Below are 18,838 nucleotides of genomic sequence, written 5' to 3'. Positions count from 1 at the left end.
ATAAGGTTACTTGGGAGTCCTACGGTGCACTTGCCTTATTGGCCCCTTCGTGGCATCCCCCCCATCTCCCCATTGTCTCCCGTTGTCCCTACCCCTCCCCCACTCCACCTCCTCTTGGGGACGCTAATCATCCTCACCTTCCTCGTCAGACGATAACGGTTCGTCCTCTGGTAGGGGCTCACAGATGTCCCCCCGGTAAGAGTTCCACGGGGACCAGATCTTATTCCATTTTCTCGGGCAGGCCCTGTTCGTATATACCTCTCTTTCTGTGATCATTACCCTGTCAAAATTCTCACACCATTGTGATCTCGTCGGCACCTCTGTGGCCCCCCATTTCTGTGCTATGTCTCTCTTAGCTATAACCAATCCCAATGTGACCCACTGCAATCCGTACCTGGACAAATCATTAGGTTCCCACACGTTAAGTAAACATTTGCGCGGTTCAGGGATCAAGGAGGTTCCCACAGTTTGTGATATGGTGCGTAGTATACTCCTCCAGTATTCTTGAATGCGAGGGCAGTCCCATATCGTGTGGAAGAAAGTCCCTTCCTCCCCACACCCTCGGAGACAAAATGGGTGTTGCGCGCAGTGTATGAGGTGTAGTGTCGTCCTAGCATAATATACTCTATGTAGTATTTTGAGCTGTATGAGCCGGAATTTAGCTGATATACCTACTTCTTTGGGCGAAGCCACTGCTTCGTTCCATTCGGTTTCATCCATAGCTGCCACGTCCCCCTCCCACTTTTCCTTAAGTTTGATCATGGGGTCCGGCAAATTGTTGCTTAACTTTCTATACGTGAGTGAGGTGGCTCGTTCTGGCATATATTCCATAAGGAGACGGTCTTCAAGTGGCGAGGCCTCTGGCACCTCCGTGTCTGGGGGGATGGCTGCGAGTAGTGCGTGTCGGATCTGTGCATACCGGAATGTTTCTCGTGGCCCTAGCTCGTATTGTTCTCTCAGTTGTGCAAACGGAATCACCGTGCCCCGTTCCCACAGGTCCCCCACTGTGGACAGGCCTGACATATCCCAATGGGAGAAGCCCTTACTGTTTCGTAGGTTCCCTAGCGCCCGAGAGTCCCACAGGGAAGTAAGTTTCGTTATCCTCCCTTTCCACCCTAGTGTCGCCTGAGCCCTGTGCCAGAACCCCGCAGTGAGTTTTGTGGGTCCCTGAAGTGAGCGTACCATGCGTTGGTCGTATAAAGGGGCCAATAGAGTACTAGCTCCCAACTGTGTCCTGTCTGCTCTGAACGCTGGGTCATTTTGGGGGGCATGTATCCACTGATTTATGATTTTCAGCTGCGCCGCCCAATAATACATTTTCAGGTCTGGTAGTGCAATCCCTCCATCGTACCACCCTCTGTGCAGCTTGGCCTGCGCTATGCGGGCCGGGCGGTTACTCCACAGGAGACTCGCCACCACCGCCGACACTCTCCTAAAGTAGCCTGGTTCCACCGGGTACGGCGTATTCTCCAGGATGTATAGGAATCGTGGCAATGACATCATTTTATATAATGCTGCCCTACCCAGCATCGTGAGGGGCAGCCCGGCCCACACCCCAACGTCTTGTTTAAGCCGTTCTAAAGGAGGCATCAGGTTTTTCCGCGCAAATTCAGTCGGGTCCTTGGTGACATGTATGCCCAGGTATTTGAAGGAGGAACCGGCTTCGGTCAGGGGGCCACGAGCACCCAGTGTCGGGCCTGGTCCCTTTAGTACATACAATACCGACTTATTCCAGTTCAACGTGTATCCCGAGACTTTCCCGTGATCATCACACAGAGTCAGAAGCGCTGGAATACTATGGTCCGGGTCAGTGAGGTAAACCAGCATGTCGTCTGCGTATAGTGAGACGCGGTCCTCCCCTCCCCCAGCCCAGGAAATCCCTCTAATCAGTGGTGTGGACCGTATCAGGTGTGCTAGCGGTTCCAGGGCGTTCGCAAAGAGCAGTGGCGACAGGGGGCAACCCTGTCGGGTTCCTCTACCCAATGGAAATGTGCGTGAGATATGGCCATTCGCTACCACCTGTGCCACTGGCCCCACATATAACAGCCTGACCCATGCTATGAATTTGGGACCGAACCCCAGGTGTGCCAGGACTTCGAACAGGTAAGTCCACTCAACCAGATCGAATGCCATTTTCGCATCGAGTGCCAATACAACTGCCGGCTCGAGAATCGACTCCGCTCCCGCCAACACACCGTGCACTCTTCTCAGATTCAATGCCGTGTTTCTATGCGGCATGAACCCGGACTGGTCGGGATGTATGAGGTCCGGCAGGGGTGTCAGTTATCGGGTAGCTAGGAGTTTGGCTAGTATTTTAGCTTCTGCATTGAGCAGGGATATGGGGCGATATGAATCGCAGTCTTCCGGTGGCTTCCCGGGTTTAGGTATCGCGATTATGGTCGCTAGTCTTTGGTCTGGCGGGAGCTCGCCTTTCGTTAGGCAATCCTTGTACATGGCCAGTAGGTGTTCACTAAGCCTTCCCAATGTGGCCTGGTACCACTCAATCGGGATGCCATTCGGGCCGATCGCCTTACCGGGCTTCAACGCTCGTATTGCCATCTGGACTTCATCCACCGTTAGGTCTGCCTCTAGTTCTGCTGAAGCCTCCGGCTGCAACCTCGGTGTGTGGATCGGCCCTAGTGCTGCCCTGGCCATTTCCACCGTCACCTCCCTGTCAGACGTGTAGACACCCTCAAAATGGACGGCGAGTATGTCTACGATTCGCTCCGGGCTCGTGTGTAGCGTACCTCTCCTGTCTGTCACCTGTTGGATACCTCTTGAGCTCCCTCCCTTCTTGTCCAACCAGGCCAGCATCCTGCCCGCTTTGTCTCCTATATCATATATTCTGTTCTTAGTTTCCGTTATCTGCCCTCTGACTTGATGCCGCAGATATTCCGTATACGTGTGTTGCCGGAGGCGCAGTGTGTGGGCAGTGTCCGGCGTGGGGCGTGTCTCGTGTGTTACTGTCGCGTCTCTCAGTGCCAGCTCTATTTCGGCCAATTCGCGCGCCCTTTCTCTCCTATAGCCTGTAAGTGTAGTTATTGCGTGCCCCCTCAACACTGTCTTGTACGCTTCCCACAGGGTCGCTGCCGAATGCACGGACTCTAGATTCTCCTCGAAGTAAAGCTTCGTCGCCGTCTTGAGCGCTTTCCTGACTTTAGGCTCCTTGAGGTACGCTGCCGGTATGGGGTATAACCGTTTGCGCATTTTCCCCTGGGTGGAGAGTGTTAAGAGAACCGGGGAGTGGTCCGAAATGCCCCTAGGGTGAATGTCTATGGTGTCCACAAGTTGCATGCTTTCTCCCAGTGCCAAGAAGTAGTCTATCCTTGTAAGACTGTTGTGGACAGCTGAGTGGTAGGTGTATTGACTCATGTTAGGGTGGGCATGCCTCCACATGTCCACCAGACCCATTGCAGTCAGAAAGCGTTGGAAGCGTGAGGGAACCCCTGACGGGCCTGTGGGTGGGAATCTATCAAGTGTAACGTCTACAGTGGCATTAAAATCCCCCCCAAGTATAATGTCCCCCTCTGGAAGGGCCAGTAGGAATTCACCCAGAGCTGGAAGCATGACTGAATGAAGTGCCGGTGGAATATAGATCGAGACCAAATTAAGAAGTCTTCCTTCCCACTGTCCCTGTAGGGCCGCAAAGCAACCCTGCCCATCTGTTTTCGTGCTCAGTGGTATAAATTGTGAGGATTTCTTAAGTAAAATCCCAGTCCCTCGAGACCCAGATGAGAACTCTGAATGCACCATCATTCGATAGCCTCTTCTATCAAGTGCCTTGACAGTCCCCCCTTGTAAATGAGTTTCTTGTAGAAGCGCCAGAGCCGGCCCCTGTCTTTTCAGTGCAGTGAGTACCAGCCCTCGTTTTACCTTATCTCCCAGGCCCCGTACGTTCCATGTTAGAATGCGAAGGGGTGCACCCCGGGGACTAGGTGCACCCACTTCCCCCCTACGTTGTGAGCAATCTGCCATGTTCCATCGTGTGGTTATCCATGTGACCAGTGTGTCCTGCGGTCATTGTGTCCCACCCTTCCTGCCCAATGTGACATCGTGGGCATCCGCCAGCACAACCCGACCAATCCAGTAGATTTCTAAAAGACCCAACTAGCTCCCCTTCTCCCTTCCCCAACTGAACCTGGAGAAACTTGCAGCACAGTACAATTTGTGGTTCACTTAGAACGTTCAAACAACCCCCCCATTCCCCCCCCTCCCTGCCTCCCTGCCAGACGGGCTTAAAACTGGCCGCCTCCCCAACTCAGCAGAGTGCTTTACCCAACCCATTAACAGTACTTGCTTGCTGGGGTGAAGTGTCCTCCGGAGTAGACATGACCCCTGCCCTCTCCGGTCTCCCCCAGGCCAGTGTCTAAGCCGGGTCTCACCCATGAAGCCATGGCAATGTTCATTCCGTTCGTTGTCGGGGACTACTCCTCCACTTCTTCCAGTCTAATGGTGTTTTCCTGTGCCTGGGAGTGCGTTGATTCAAATCCACCTGATGCGTGGGATCTCGGCTGGCTGTCTCCTCGTTGGCTCAGGTTCGTTCTCTGAGAGCGGCGGGGTAATCCTACTTGACGCCATCCATCCAGCCATTCACGCGCTGACTCTGGCGTGTCAAAAAACCAAGTCTTACTGTCCGCGACCACTCTCAGCCGGGCCGGGAACAACATCGAGTACGGCAGTTCCTTAGTCCTCAGTTCCCGTTTGATATCAAGGAAGGTCCTCCGTCGGCGCGCCACCTCCGCTGTATAGTCCGGGAAAAAGGCTATCGTGGAGTTCTGGACTTGAAGCGGTGCAGCCCTCCTAGCCGCCTGTAGGATCGCATCCCATTCTCGAAAGTTGAAAAGTCTCGCTATTATGGGTCTGGGGGCGGCTCCCGGCTTGGGCTGACCCCCTGGAACTCTGTGCGCCCTTTCGACAGAGAAGAAGTGTGATAGGCCCTTGGGTTTGAGCTGTGTCTTGACCAGGTCTTCCACGTACAGATCCATGGCTTTAGTTCCTTCCGATTCCGGGACCCCAAGAATTCTTATGTTGTTGCGTCTCGAGCGCCCTTCCTGATCGTCCAGCCTCTCTTTCAGTGTCTTGTTCTCAGCCGCCACACGTTCCATTGCCAATTGTAGGTCGGAGACGTCCTCCACCAGAGATTTAGTGACCACTTCGACCTGTTTCACTCTTTCTCCCATTTTCTGGAAGTCCGCCCTCAGGAGCGAGACTTCAGTGGCCGTGGATCCCACTGTGGCCTGTACCTGTGCCAGTGCCTTCATCACGTCTTCAAGCGTTGCTTTTTTCGTCCCATCAGTCTCCGGTGTCTTTCCCGTTGATGTGCGTGGTTCAGCCTGAGAGTGCGCCTGCCTCTCATACGCAAATTTGGTCAGCGTAGACTGCGACGAGGTGTTCTTCGGGCCCCTGCCAGCCATGTTTCGTCCCGGCTCCCCTGCGGTCTGTAATTGCCCCCCGAGGCCAGTGATCCCCGATGTGGGGCGACAGTGAGTAACAGGTGAAGGGTGGACCTTGATGTTTGCGCTCACTTACTTCCACTACTTGGAGAGCGGGTAGTCCGTTGAGGGCAATGTATCGGGCGAGATCCCGGTCCTGGAAATCTGTTAGAAGAAGGCTTTAGTTCAAGGGCAGACCGGAGTCAGACCCAGAGCACCGAGCCGCCTGCCTGCCACTCTTCGTTCCTCCTCGCCCTGGGGCGCCGCCCTCCACTTCAATTTGTGTTACGTGACGACGCTTCAACAATCCCCCTTCCAGTGCCAGCTATGTTTGGGTGATGTGGAGTGAAAGTCTCTCCCAGCCCACCGTCAGATTCTGGGGCTTTATGCTGTTTACGGGGCACCTCGCCCGTGCCTTCGTTTCTTCCCGGGCCTTTGCCTCCTCCTTTGCCGCTCCCCAGCTTCTGCTCCCCCCCCCTGCCGTGTGCACAGCAAAGTTCGCTTCCTTTCCAAATGCGGGCGTTCTCAGTGTGGCACCGACTCACTTTATGATGCGGCTGACGCCGCGAGCCGCACGAGTGCAGGTCCCTGTATTCGGAGACTGAGAGCCGGCCCGCAGCGGCCCCCGCCAAATGTGCCCTCCGTCCTCCCCCTACCTTCGTCTATGTTCTCGGCCTGGGTGCGCCAGTATTGTTCTTGCTCCGCCGCCGTTCGGCGCCCCACAACCTCCGTGGGCTTTCGGGAGCGCAGTCACTCGGGGGAGCCAGGGGGGAGTGCTCCGATCAGTGGTTCCGGCGTGTTGCTGGGGGGGAGGGTGGGCAACGCTTACTTCCGGTCGCTCTGTGCCGCGTCCCTCTCACTTCCGCCCGGTCTCCAGACCTACGTGATCCCGGTGTTGCTGGATCGATGTAGGCCCCCTGATGACGGATGCTGGAAGTTTGCCTCCCGGTGTCCGATTTCGGCCGTTTCGCCTCCGGGTGATTCCCGCTCAGTCCTGGATCCGGGTTCCTCCGATCCGAGGTTAATTGTGGTCGGATTAGTGGTCGGATTGTGGTGGGGTCGCTGTCTCACTCACGGAGCCCTACAGCTATGCGACCGCCATCTTCAGCCGCTAAGCCACACCCTTTCTTGATCATTTTGCATAACTATGCAAAACCTACTTAAATAAATTCTGCATACCCCTAGCGGCAAGTCAAAGATGCGCATCACAGGCTTGAGACAGGCTGTCCAGCAAACATTCCCCTCATTAGATATTTATTCCTATTATTTCTCTCGATGGAGTGTGAATGGCTACAGGCCCCCCCGCCCACCCTCACCGCTGCTGCTGGAAATGCATGTCACAGGCCAGCCTTAAAAGAACTTCTCTGTTAGGATGTCAACAGCGCTGACTGACCATCTATGTGACCAACATGGCCCTCCCCTTGAAGAAAACACAATACCTGACCAACGGCTCTCAGGAACCAACAATACCTCCTTCAGCCAGACCAGTCATGCGGATCCCTGATGAGGCATCCTACATTGGCCCCACAGTGCAAGAAAAGCATCACATAATGCATCCTGTGGTTTGCAGTGGTCCACTCCCACTTCCCAGGCAGCCTTCTAGTGCATACTTGACCAGAGGCCAGCCTCGAGTAGAGTACCAAAGCAAACACAAGGAGATGATGGACGGAGCGCTGAAACTTTTCAGACATTCATCCACAGTCACAGATCTGGGTTGAATCCATCATCGTTCTTTAGTTCTTTAGCTCACTTCGTCACCCCAGTTCAGACTCAGCTATTTGCAAATTAGTCTTGACCCTGTGCCTCATGGGAACAGTCCAGGCTGAACTGACAAGCCAGGCCTTACCTGGACTGGAAAAAAGCATCCTGGTACCTGTTTTGGGGTAACACCCTTCAACAGCCAGGATAGCTAGAATCAAATGGCAAAGTGAGCAAGGGACCCACGTCTGGGCATATCCTGCCAAATTAGGGTGAACAAAGCAAACACAAGAACATGATGACGGAGCACTGAAACTTTTCAGACACTCACTCCGAGTTGCAGATCTGGGTTGAATCCATCATCACTTCCCAACCCCAGTTCAGACCCAGCTATATGCACATCAGTCTTGACCCTGTGCCTCAAGAGAACAGTCCAGCCCGAACTGCCAGTTCCAGCAGATATGGGGTAAACTTGGATAGCTGACACTTCTGCATTGAGATACTGTTGTGGTTTTGTTGCATTTCGGGTGCCTTCTTCTGGATTTGATTTTCGGTTTCATCCTCTGTTGATTCTGTCCATGGACTGCTGAGATGACATCACATTGGATGCTGAAATTGCCCGACAACTGCATGGTCAAGAAAACACAGTCTTGAAGGTCGCCCTGACCACACTCATTTTTGTTGGCCTGCACTTATTTTTCCTCAACAAACTTTGACCCAGAGCAAGAGAGAGAAATGCAAAAAGGTGTTATGAAGATGTAAGAGTAAGACAGAAAAAAACTGTGCTAAAGAGAGAAAGCAAGGATGAAAAAAGCACCTGTAAGAGTGAGATAAAGAAGCAGGGAATGTCTCTTGGTGGATTACACTTACTTGGCATCCTCATTTTGATAGCACTAGATTCAGGCTTCAGAACAAGAATTTGGGCCTGCAACTATTCTTTTACAAACAAGCACCGGGACAGTCCTGGAAGGTGACAATGGAGGACAGAGATGAGAGAGCAGGTATTCAGAGCAAGGAACATTGGTAAAGGAGAGAGACCAAGGAAAGAAAAGTAAGCATGTTCTATTTTATACATATATTTGTAATATGGCTCAGTATAAAGGGTTTAATGTCATGGAAGATTTGTACATTTGCATATGCAAAGCATGAGTAACTTCAAAGTATGTGAGTCCAACCAGCGACCAGTAAATATGTAATGCGGCACGATCCCCAAGGACCAGGTCAGGGAGGCTCCACCTAAACAATTTTTGCATCTGAGGAAGATAAGTTTCACCTGAGCCAACGAGCTCCATTGTTTTCTAGGGCAAAATCTTAAAAAGACTCTTAAGGTACAAGCTCTCTTTCTCCTAAAAAGGTATATGGGGCAAACATACAGGCACATGCATCATTGTTGGCTTTTGCAATTCCTTATTTGCGATTTTTAAGGAATCGCAATTAAGGAATCGCAAAACCCTATGCATGTAGAAATTGCTTAAAAAATAGCGATTTCTAAACATTCCTTAATTGCGACTCGCAATTTGCGAATCGCAATTAAGGAATACCTCCCCATTCATTCCTATGGGCCCTGAGGCACATAGGAATGAATGGGAAGACATTCTCAATTTGCGAATCTCAATTAGAGAATCGCAAATTGAGAATGCAATTTCAATGGTGTCGAAATGACACCCTGTTGCGCCCCTGAAATTGATCTGTGCACATATGTTGCGCACACACATGCCCTAAGGGCATGTGTGTTTGCAACATGAAACTTTGAAAAATGCACAAAAGTGCATTTTTCAAAGTTTTTGTAAATTACCATGAAGTTCAACTTCATGGTAAATTGCTACTCCTATTAGCGAAATCGCAAATTTTTTGACTTTGATCAATTGCATTTAAGGAATCTCAATTTGGGATTCCTTAAATGCAATCGCAATTTAAGGAATCTCAATTTAGAGATTCCTTAAATTGCGATTTTTGCATTTGGGATGATGCATCCCAAATGCAAAAATACCGGTCGCAAAGGGGCAGATTCTGAGAATCTGCCCGTTTGCGACCGGTTTTTAGCTTGATGCAGGTGGCTGAAAGTTCCTTTAAATCCACTGATTGTGTCTCTAGCTTCAGTGAAGAAGTTGTCCAACGGGCATTTCATGTCCAATTTCTTTAATATGGCCATTTACAGCACAGCCACGGAGAACCTATAAATCTGCCTTGTTACTATTACCATTTAGAGCACATCGACATGCTCTAGACAAGATAAAATGATATCCCTGATCAATGTGGCCTTGTTTCCCAAGCCCAGGAAAGGAAGTCCATTTCTGGACAGGTTGAACTGAAATGTACAACTTTTCACAATCACAGAAAATGATGGCTGCGAAGAAAGCTGATGGTGAACATACGCCGGGGGGCTTAATTGTGGAACTGGTTCATGGTCTACGGAATGCTGGCTAAGAAAACTGAGGTTGAGAAGGAATATCCAATTCTGTTTGTACTGTTTCTGTTTTTCCAGGATTGAGAAAGAGTCTACTCACTCTCTTCATCCGATGGACCTTACTTAGGCACACATCAAGCCATCAGTCGGTTGTGTTGTGCGTAGAGCTGAAAGTCCAGATGAAACATCTGAGTTGTCTTATGGATGCAATATGTGCATTAACAAGTAAGGGAGCAATCCTGGAACTGTGGAAGAGCAATCATGGAACCTAGTGCAAAACCCATATACTCCGAGTTCACATACACTTATCGGCGGAGCACATGGCAATACCGCGGCATTACCACTTTATCCCCCATTCCGACGTGCATGAATCAGAATGGTGCAGTTTGGCCGTGCCTACTTAACACTACTCTGGATGGTAATGGTATTCAACAAGTTTACTAATAAATTCCGGAGTTGCTGATTAGTGGATGAGAAAGGTAAGTGAAAATTAAACATAGCTGGTGTGATATTAAGTTTAATGGTATTGCAAGTTATGGTTCACTAGTGCATGGCCTATGTCCACAGTTCATTAATAATGCTTGTTCTTTAATTCTTTTCCAGTGCACCAAAATGGTGAGCCCTCTGTTCAAAGAGAACGCCTTCCATTCTACAACATTTGTTATATCTCCTCAGATAACAGCCCTCAGAATGCACTGCAATATATTGCAGAGATCTGAGTCAAATGATACATCAACCATTTTTCTTATGAATACAAATTTTTCAACATTACAATTAACTGGGGTCACACAATTTTGTAATTATCTTCTAACAGCTAGATTCATCAAAGTCCCGTTTTGCGAGTCTGTAATAGCGATACATACGGAATCGCTATTACAGACTCGCAAAACGGGATTCATGTAGAAATCGCAATTGAATTTGCGGTTCCCACTGATTCCTTATTTGCGATTAGCTAATTGCTAATCGCAAATAAGGAATAACTCCCCATGCATTCCTATGAGCCTAAAGGTCCATAGGAATGCATGGGGAGTCATTCCTTATTTGCGATTAGCAATTAGCTAATCGCAAATAAGATTGCGATTTCAAGGGTGCCAGGGTGTCCAAAGGACACCCTGTAGCACCCCTGAAATGTAATCTACATTGGTGTTGCGCACACACATGTCCAAAGGACATGTGTGTGTGTAACATGCAACTTAGAAAAATGCATTTAAATGCATTTTTCTACGTTTTCGCTATTTACCACGAGGTTTGACCTCGCGGTAAATAGCGGCCCAAAATTGCGATTTCGCAATTTTAAAATGGTTCATGAATTGCATTTAAGTAATCTCAAATAGAGATTCCTTAAATGCAATTCCTTGCAAATGTGCGAATTCTTTAATAGCGAATTTTGCATTTGGGATGATGAATCCCAAATGCAAAAATTGCACTCGCAAAGGGCAAGATTCTGCGAATCTTGCCCTTTGCGAGTGCAATTTAGCTTGATGAATCTATGTGTAAGTCTTTTTCGTTTCATAGATTGAATCAGTGGAATAACCAATTCTCAATGTGAGAATTGTTCATATTTATGCATAAACCACAATGGATTTCGAACCAAACGTCCTCCACAGTGTGGATAGCCTATAATCGCTGAGGTTGGCACATGCATAAATTGAAGTATTTTGGAAATTATTAATTACCTCCAGACAAAATATTTGGGACTAATTTGTCGAAGACATATAGAGAGCTTTGTATTGTATTGATCCAACCGACATCGTAATCGGCCCCTTAGTATTTAATAAAGTCCTTTACTGTCCACATATATTGTGTAGGAGGAGACTCTCCAACAGGAGGAGCTGTGAAGGAACAGCGGTGACTAGATACAGAGAGAGGGACCTAACAGAAGGTGAGCATGGACGTTACAGTGCCAACATCACACTGTTCATATTTACAGTTTGAAGCACAGAGAATAAAGTATATTACAAAATTAAATATTTTTTGTCAAATGTTGCGGTCCAGGTGATTGTACTACCAACAATATTTGTATAGAAGAATATTGAGGACAGACTATCAAGGAACACAAATTTGAAAGGTAGTGCAAATAGGGAAGTGAAGATTTACTATTCCTAACTCCACGTACCTTGAAGATATATTTACTATGTAGGTGTGTAGATTTGGAGTTAGGATTAGAGAATCTAGAAGTACCTATCAATATTTCAGTTTCTATATTCTGACCTCAATATTATGTCCCATTGATATTGTGGTTTTGATATTCAGGGTGTACACCAAATACCAAACCCGACAAGATGATGGACGGAGTGAAGAAACTTTTCGAACACTCACCCCCAGTGAAGAGATATGGGTTAAATCCATCGTTCTTTTGCTCAACATGCCATCCCAGTTTGGACCCAGCCAAATGCAAATCAGTCTTGACCCAGCTCCCCATGGGAACAGTCCAGCCTGAACTGCCAGGCCAGGTCCTCCCTGTTTGCTATGTTCGCCCTAAGTGGCCATGGTTATCCGGAGATTTGGGTCCCTTGCTCACTGTGCCACAGGATTCAAGATGGCATGGCTGATGAGGGGTGTTACCCTGAAAGCAGTCCCTGAATACTTGTTTCTGTTCCAGGGAGAACCAGGCCTGACAGTTCGGGATGGACTGTTCCCATGAGGATCAGGGTCAAGACAGATTTACATATGGCTGGGTTTGAATTGGGGTGGCATAGTGAGCAAAAGAACAATAGATTCAACCCAGATCTGTTGACTGGGGGTGAGTGGTTGAAAAGCTTCAGCACTCCGTCCATCATCTTGTTGTGTTTGTACACCACATACAACTTAATGCTCATCCTCGAGAAAAGCACAAGCTCATATAGTGTAGGTTGTACAACACACTATAGGCTCTGACTTACAATATTGGAGAATGAATCAAGGAAAAGTCTCTCAGATCACATTAAAGGCTCATGGGACATGGAAAGGGGTCAGAGTTGGCAGCACTGTGTCCTCCACAGAGGTTACATTCTTAGACCACAGCACAAGCTGATGTGTTTCATTGCAAACTCAGGGCCTCCTCATTTATGAGGCCCCTTGCGGCAACATTGCGCCACTAGACATCACCTTTTTGACATTACGGTGGTGCAATGTGACCCGGCATATTTATAAGGCCATGTAGAGCCTCTTTATGTGACTTTTCATGTCCTTGTAAATATGTGCCCCTTTCATTCAGAACACTGTGTGAAAGGGGCGTTTCATGGGTGTTGCTGTGGGTGTTCCCATGCAGCACTCATGGAATCTGAATCATTCACAGATTTACGAGAAATTGTAAACCTGGGAATTCGTCAGAATCTAACGTCACTCCAGGGATGGCGTTAGGGAGGCACAACGAGGAGAAATGTTTTAATTTCTCCTTGTTTTTTCTATTTGTCCTGCATTCTGCAGCACACACTGTAAGAGTAAATCACCTGAATTCATTGACTTTGAGCAGGAAAATGTCCCCTCCTGCACAAAATAAATCAGCCCCACAATACAGGCACCCTTACACTATAGTGCAAGGGTGCCTGGACAGGAATGCGCTGTATCACATAAATACGGCACATTCCTGCCCTATTGTTATGTTATGTTATGTTATGTTATGTTAAAATTATTTATAGAGTGCACTTACACCAAGCGGTTTCATGGCGCTAGGAGCGTAAGGACAGCGGCAAAAAGGAGTGCAGGAGCTTTATTCATAAGCTTGTGAGAACAGAAGAGTTTTGAGAAGAGTTCTAAATTGGGTGTAACAAGTTTCCAATCTAAGCTTAGTCGGGAGGGAGTTCCACAAATGGGGGGCCAGAAAGGAAAATCTGAGACCACCATGTTTTTTTGTGTTTGAAGGTGGGGATAGTAAGCAGATTGAGGTGGGAGGAGCGGAGTTCGCGTGAGGGAACATAGCGATGAATCCTAGAGGAAATGAAGACAGGGCCCTGACCAGTGAGGACTTTAAAGTTGGATTGGAGTATGTAGTAGCCAGTAGGTACTGCTGTGAGGATGTTGGGGGTGGAGTCGGCCATAAGCCAGGTTACCGACAGGAGAAGAATGTCAGGTTTGTCGGAATCAAGCAGTTGAAAAATTTCGAGTTGTTGCTTCACCATAGAGCGCGTATTTAAGTAAGTGATGACAAGGGATCCCGTTGCCGGGGGGTTAGGATTAGTGAGTTCTGGAGAGTCCTTGTTGGTGAGGAAAAGGCCCAGCCCGGTGCATCAGGTAAGGAGTTTCAGGGACTCGTCTCTAGTGGACAGGATCCCTGCTTTCCTAGCAGACATCCGGGTACTAGTACTTATGGGCCAGTTGCTCTGTAAATTATGAAGCTCAAGTGCTATATAAGTAAAAAAAAATGGGCATGATAACTGGCCCCTAGCCCTGGCCGGTCGCGGATGGGCGCAGACGGGCTTGCCTTTGGAGCGCCTTCGGTGCGCTGCCAGCATGTCCGCTGCGCGCTCCCGTTGCACGCGCCCGCTGGGCGTGCACGCTCTGGGTGCCTGAAATACACTTGTTGGCACTGAAGGCTGGAGCGCTAACCCCCCCATAGGCGGAAGCGAAAGATGACCTGATGATCTCCCAGATGCCCTCCGATCAATCGGCACAGGCCGTGTCGGACCGGGGCAAGGGAGAGGGGAGATCAACAACAGGAGGGTGATTTCAGTAGAGAGTAAGGGCCATATGTATCAAGATACCCATTTGCGATTCTCAAATAGCGATTTTTAAGAAATCGCTATTTGAGAATCGCAAATGGGTATGTATGTACACAATCTCATTTTTTTTGCAATTCCTTAATTGCGATTAGCAAATTGCGAATCGCAATTAAGGAATACTTTCCCATTCATTTCTATGGGCCAAGAGGCCCATAGGAATGAAAGGGAAGTTATTCTCAATTTGCGATTCGCAATTTGCTAATTGCTAATTGAGAATTGTTGCACCCCTGAAATATGCATGGGTGCACATGTGGCGCACATACATGCGTCACATGGCACTTTAATAAATGCAAAAATGTGCATTTTTCAAGGAATTCACAACTTACCACCAACTAGAAGTTGGTGGTAATTTGCGATTCCTTAAGGGCATTTTGCTATTTTTTTTGCTACATACATTGCATTTAAGGAATCGCAAAATTTGCAATTCCTTAAATGCAATTGCAAAATAAGGAATCGCAAATTTTGCGATTCCTTTTTTTGCACCAGTTTTGCTTCATACATTCCATTTAGCAAATTCGCATTCGCAAAGGCCGAAATTCCGCGAATTTCGGCCTTTGCGATTGCGAATTTGCATGATACATATGGCCCTATGTGATTTTTTTTTTTTTTAAAACAAGCGGTGATGCAGTAAACATCAAAACCTTTTCTGGTGCACACGGGCAACTAGCAGTGTTTTTGGGGAACAGGGACTGCCGCGTCCGTGTGTTTTGACACAGGGCTGCGCAGCAAGATTCCTTGCGACATTTCTCTGCGCCAAAACCTCAACAATGAGGTCATGAAAGAGGACATTACAAGCACATATAACACAGTACATGATTCGAATTCATAGCGTTGGCTCACAGAACAACATGCATCATCAACAAACACAGAAACATGGTCACAGATCACAATTCAGTCTCATAGGCAAAGACACATTTCCGTAAATCACAGCTGGGCTCACAGATACTGCAGAGTGTGTACAGACAGAGTTATGCATAGGAGAACAGACCTATGCATAGGAAAAGACAAGCTTATGTCATGAAACTTTGCAAAGTTTGCGAAGGGCAAAAATCATGCACTTCACAAACCTTTGCCAGCAGAAAGAAAGCATGACACACCTCTACTCAAGACCGTTAGCAATAGCACAGAAAAACATGACCATGGTCAAACAGACCTGGACTTGGAGTGCCAGACATCATGCTAACAAATCAACAAAAACAGACATGTCGACTCAGCTGAATCAACATATACAGAGATATGTCAACAAAAGCGAAACAGACATTTGGACAGTGGCGGCTCCTCTGCTAAGGCAGAGGAAGAGCGCCCCACTGGAAAAATAAAATGATAATAGCACCCTGGCTCTGTTTAGGTCTGGGTGGGGCAGTTCTGGGCTGCCCACAAAGCAGGGGGAGGAGTGATTGGCTAGGGAAGTCTGGGATCCTGTGTGCTTCCTGTTTACCGCATTGGATGGAGGAGAGGCAGCGACCGGTAAGTGGATTTTAGTTTTTGGGGGTTTTTTAACCACCCCACAACTACAGCCATGTAGCAGCCGCGACTGAATGAGGAGCAAGGTAAAAGACAAAGAAAGCAGACTGGATGGAAGTGTTAAGAGGAAAGCATCCTATTAAGCAGAAATGGTTCAGGATGAGACATAAAGAAGGGCACAGACAATGCATGAGACATGAAGGGTCAATGGACAAAGTGCTTATATATATCTTTTATATTTAAGATTAAAGGTCCAGTGTTTTCTAAGAAGCCTGTCGCCACTGCAGTTGAATGCCTCTTTCTTCCACTACCCTATGCTTTGTGTCTCTTTATTTCATTCTTGAAGTTTCTTTTTACTTTGATGTCTCCTTTTGATAGTGTTTTTGTATCTTTCAATTTCTTCTACCTTTTCTGACGGTCTTGATCCTGCTCTTGGTCAATGTCTGATGATAAAAAATAATTCCTGGTCCCCAAAAAATGAGTGCGAGTGCCAAATACCTGTAGTCACCTGCACAAATTAAGCACTGAAAGGAAACCCAGGAGACAGACAAGTAGAAGCAGGTTCAGCAATGCATAGACTGGGGTACAAGGTTGGAATTTTGAGTCAACACATTTATGTTGTTGTTATAAGTCTTTTGTCTTCTGCTCGTTCTTTATAGATTCTTGCCACTACAAGAAAGAGGACTAAATCTTTGCTTATCCTTGATTTGAAGGAAGGAAAGTATCCTAGAATCATAGAGCAGGTACATCTCGGAGTATGAAGTCTTAATTAGTGCTTTGCTAATTGGCAGGTAATGTAATTATCTCCTAATCATGAACATAACTGATTCTAGTTCTTTGCCCGACCACCCAGTGGGACTAGCTTCAACTTATGCTGTACAAACCATGCTCAGGAAAGCAGACACTGTGTCATTGAAAGATGTATCCAAAATGACTTAAAAATATTGCTCATCCATACCGCTGCAGAGATGGCAGAGCATCTAAAGGAAGGTCTCTCTAGCAAAGGCCAGAGATTAGGCCCTAATGGGGAAAAGTTGGAGTATGAAGGATAGGTCTTAAGGAAGTTTATCGGATTCAAGGTGATTAATCAAAATAATTAAGGCTGAGCCAAGGGAACTGCTGATCAAGCAATACTTTAAGTGCAGGTTACTTTGTCGAGACGACCCTAAAATCATTGTAAAGGGAATATTAAAATGGTCTAGTGACACAACGCAGTTGGATCATACAATGAAATTATTGGGTTGGAAGATAAAAAAGGGTCTCAGCAGGTTTCAGGCTTTGCAGTCTGGTGCACTCAAATTAAGAGCTGAAAAATTGACAAATTTAGCTTAAATATTTAAGAGCATTGTGTTATGAAGTCATTTAGTCAAATCTCATAACTGTGTTATATAGTTGAATTGAAATGCTTCCGCCGTAAGAATGTGCTTTAGAGAACAGAAGTTGGTAGGCTCATAATATGGGTGTCTTCAAGGAAGTACAAAAAATTGCTTATGTTGTTTAGATGTGCCAGGGTGACCTTCTGCCTCAAATCCTTGAAGTCGAGGGCATTTAAGTTTGCTAAAGTTAAGTTCTTGGTGAACAGTCCTGCCTGGATGGCATAGCTGAAATTGATATATAATTATGGAGTTGTTAAATACCCAGACATTGTTATGGGGGCACACCAGGATAGATCCATGTCTCTGATGAACAGCAATTCTAGATGCTTACTTATAGTCAGAGCTAAGAGATGCTCTTTGTTGTGTTTTTGCAGGTCTAGTATTAGCACAGCATTCAATAACTTAACTTCGACCCCGTGGTGCGAAAGTCAACTTTAAAGGAGATACGTCAGATGGATTTCGAAATCTGAAGCAACTGAAATGGGTGGAAACAATTCCTATCCATAGGCCTAGCAACTGCTTACAACGAAGTGCATATGTGGATGAGAACAACTACAGGATGGATAAAGAATCGAATATCAGTTACATTCTATTGAGATTTTCTACGGCACTGGTGCCCGACGGCGGCCATGCAAAGATGGGCGTGAGTTGGCTTGTCTTGGGAGCACCATCAGTATGTCAACTACATGGATGCTCTGTGGCAGCATTCTTATGATCTGTGAAAGACACCAGCATCACACTCATTCTCCATGGTGCGCCTACAGTTAGAGGGCTGGTTATGGTGGTTGCAATGAAGAAAACCGGGTAGAAAACAAACGTAAAACAGAAAATGCTGCCAAAAGAAAACACTTAGGGGCTTATTTACAAGATCCTTACGCCACAATTACGTCTCTTTCCCCATGTTAAAAATGACGCAAAAGTCGTGCAACAGGCTTGTAAATAAGCCCCTTAATAACAGAACAGAACTAATATAAAATACTTATCATGCAAGCATCCCAGGAAAACAGTTATGTAGAAGACAAGCGTAAGAAGGAACTCCGGATCATGTCCACACGGTAGAACCGGGATCAGTCAAGATCTTTTTGCTTTTGGCAGACACTAGGAAGGCACCGGATAGGCGAATGATGCCCCAGCCTCAGAGTAATGTCAAACCACAGCAATGAGCCACTAAAGAAACCATGCACATGAACAAAGAAGTATTCCAGAGGTTAGGTAACAAATCCATTCTTTATTGCAGATTAGCCCTAGTTGTAACTGTTTATGTAGTTCCTTGGTTGGTCCGGGTGCTCAAAGAAAGGCCAATATTTAGATGTGATAAGTTGGCATCAACAGAGCACCAGAACGTCCCCAGACACAGTGCGTACTGGGTAAAATATAGGAGCAGGGGTCCAGTTATTTTTCATATGAGCCTTCTGCAGGTGGTGCAAGTTGTTTTTCATCCCTGCTTTCTTCCTTTGTCACTGTTGTCAGTGTTGTACTTTGTCATTCTATCACGCTTGTCTGCATTTTTCCCTCTTGCTCAGCTTCAAATTCTGGTGATGCGTCTTGGTCCCCAGGCATCAGTTCCAGAACCCACTGCCTGACACAACCATCACAAATTAAGCACTGGTTAAAACCTTTCGAGAACAGACACATCAAGTCAAGTGGGTAGTTGTAAGCTAAAGTGGCTAACAGTTGTGCCCAAAAAAGATATTGAAAACAAATACAAAGGAAAATGAATAGCAAAAAACATTATTTTCACAGTTATGACTCTAATACTGG

This window comes from Lissotriton helveticus, chromosome 10 (assembly GCF_964261635.1).
Source record: "Lissotriton helveticus chromosome 10, aLisHel1.1, whole genome shotgun sequence".
Classification (NCBI taxonomy): Eukaryota; Metazoa; Chordata; class Amphibia; order Caudata; family Salamandridae; genus Lissotriton; species Lissotriton helveticus.
Note: the sequence above shows the minus strand (reverse complement) of the source record.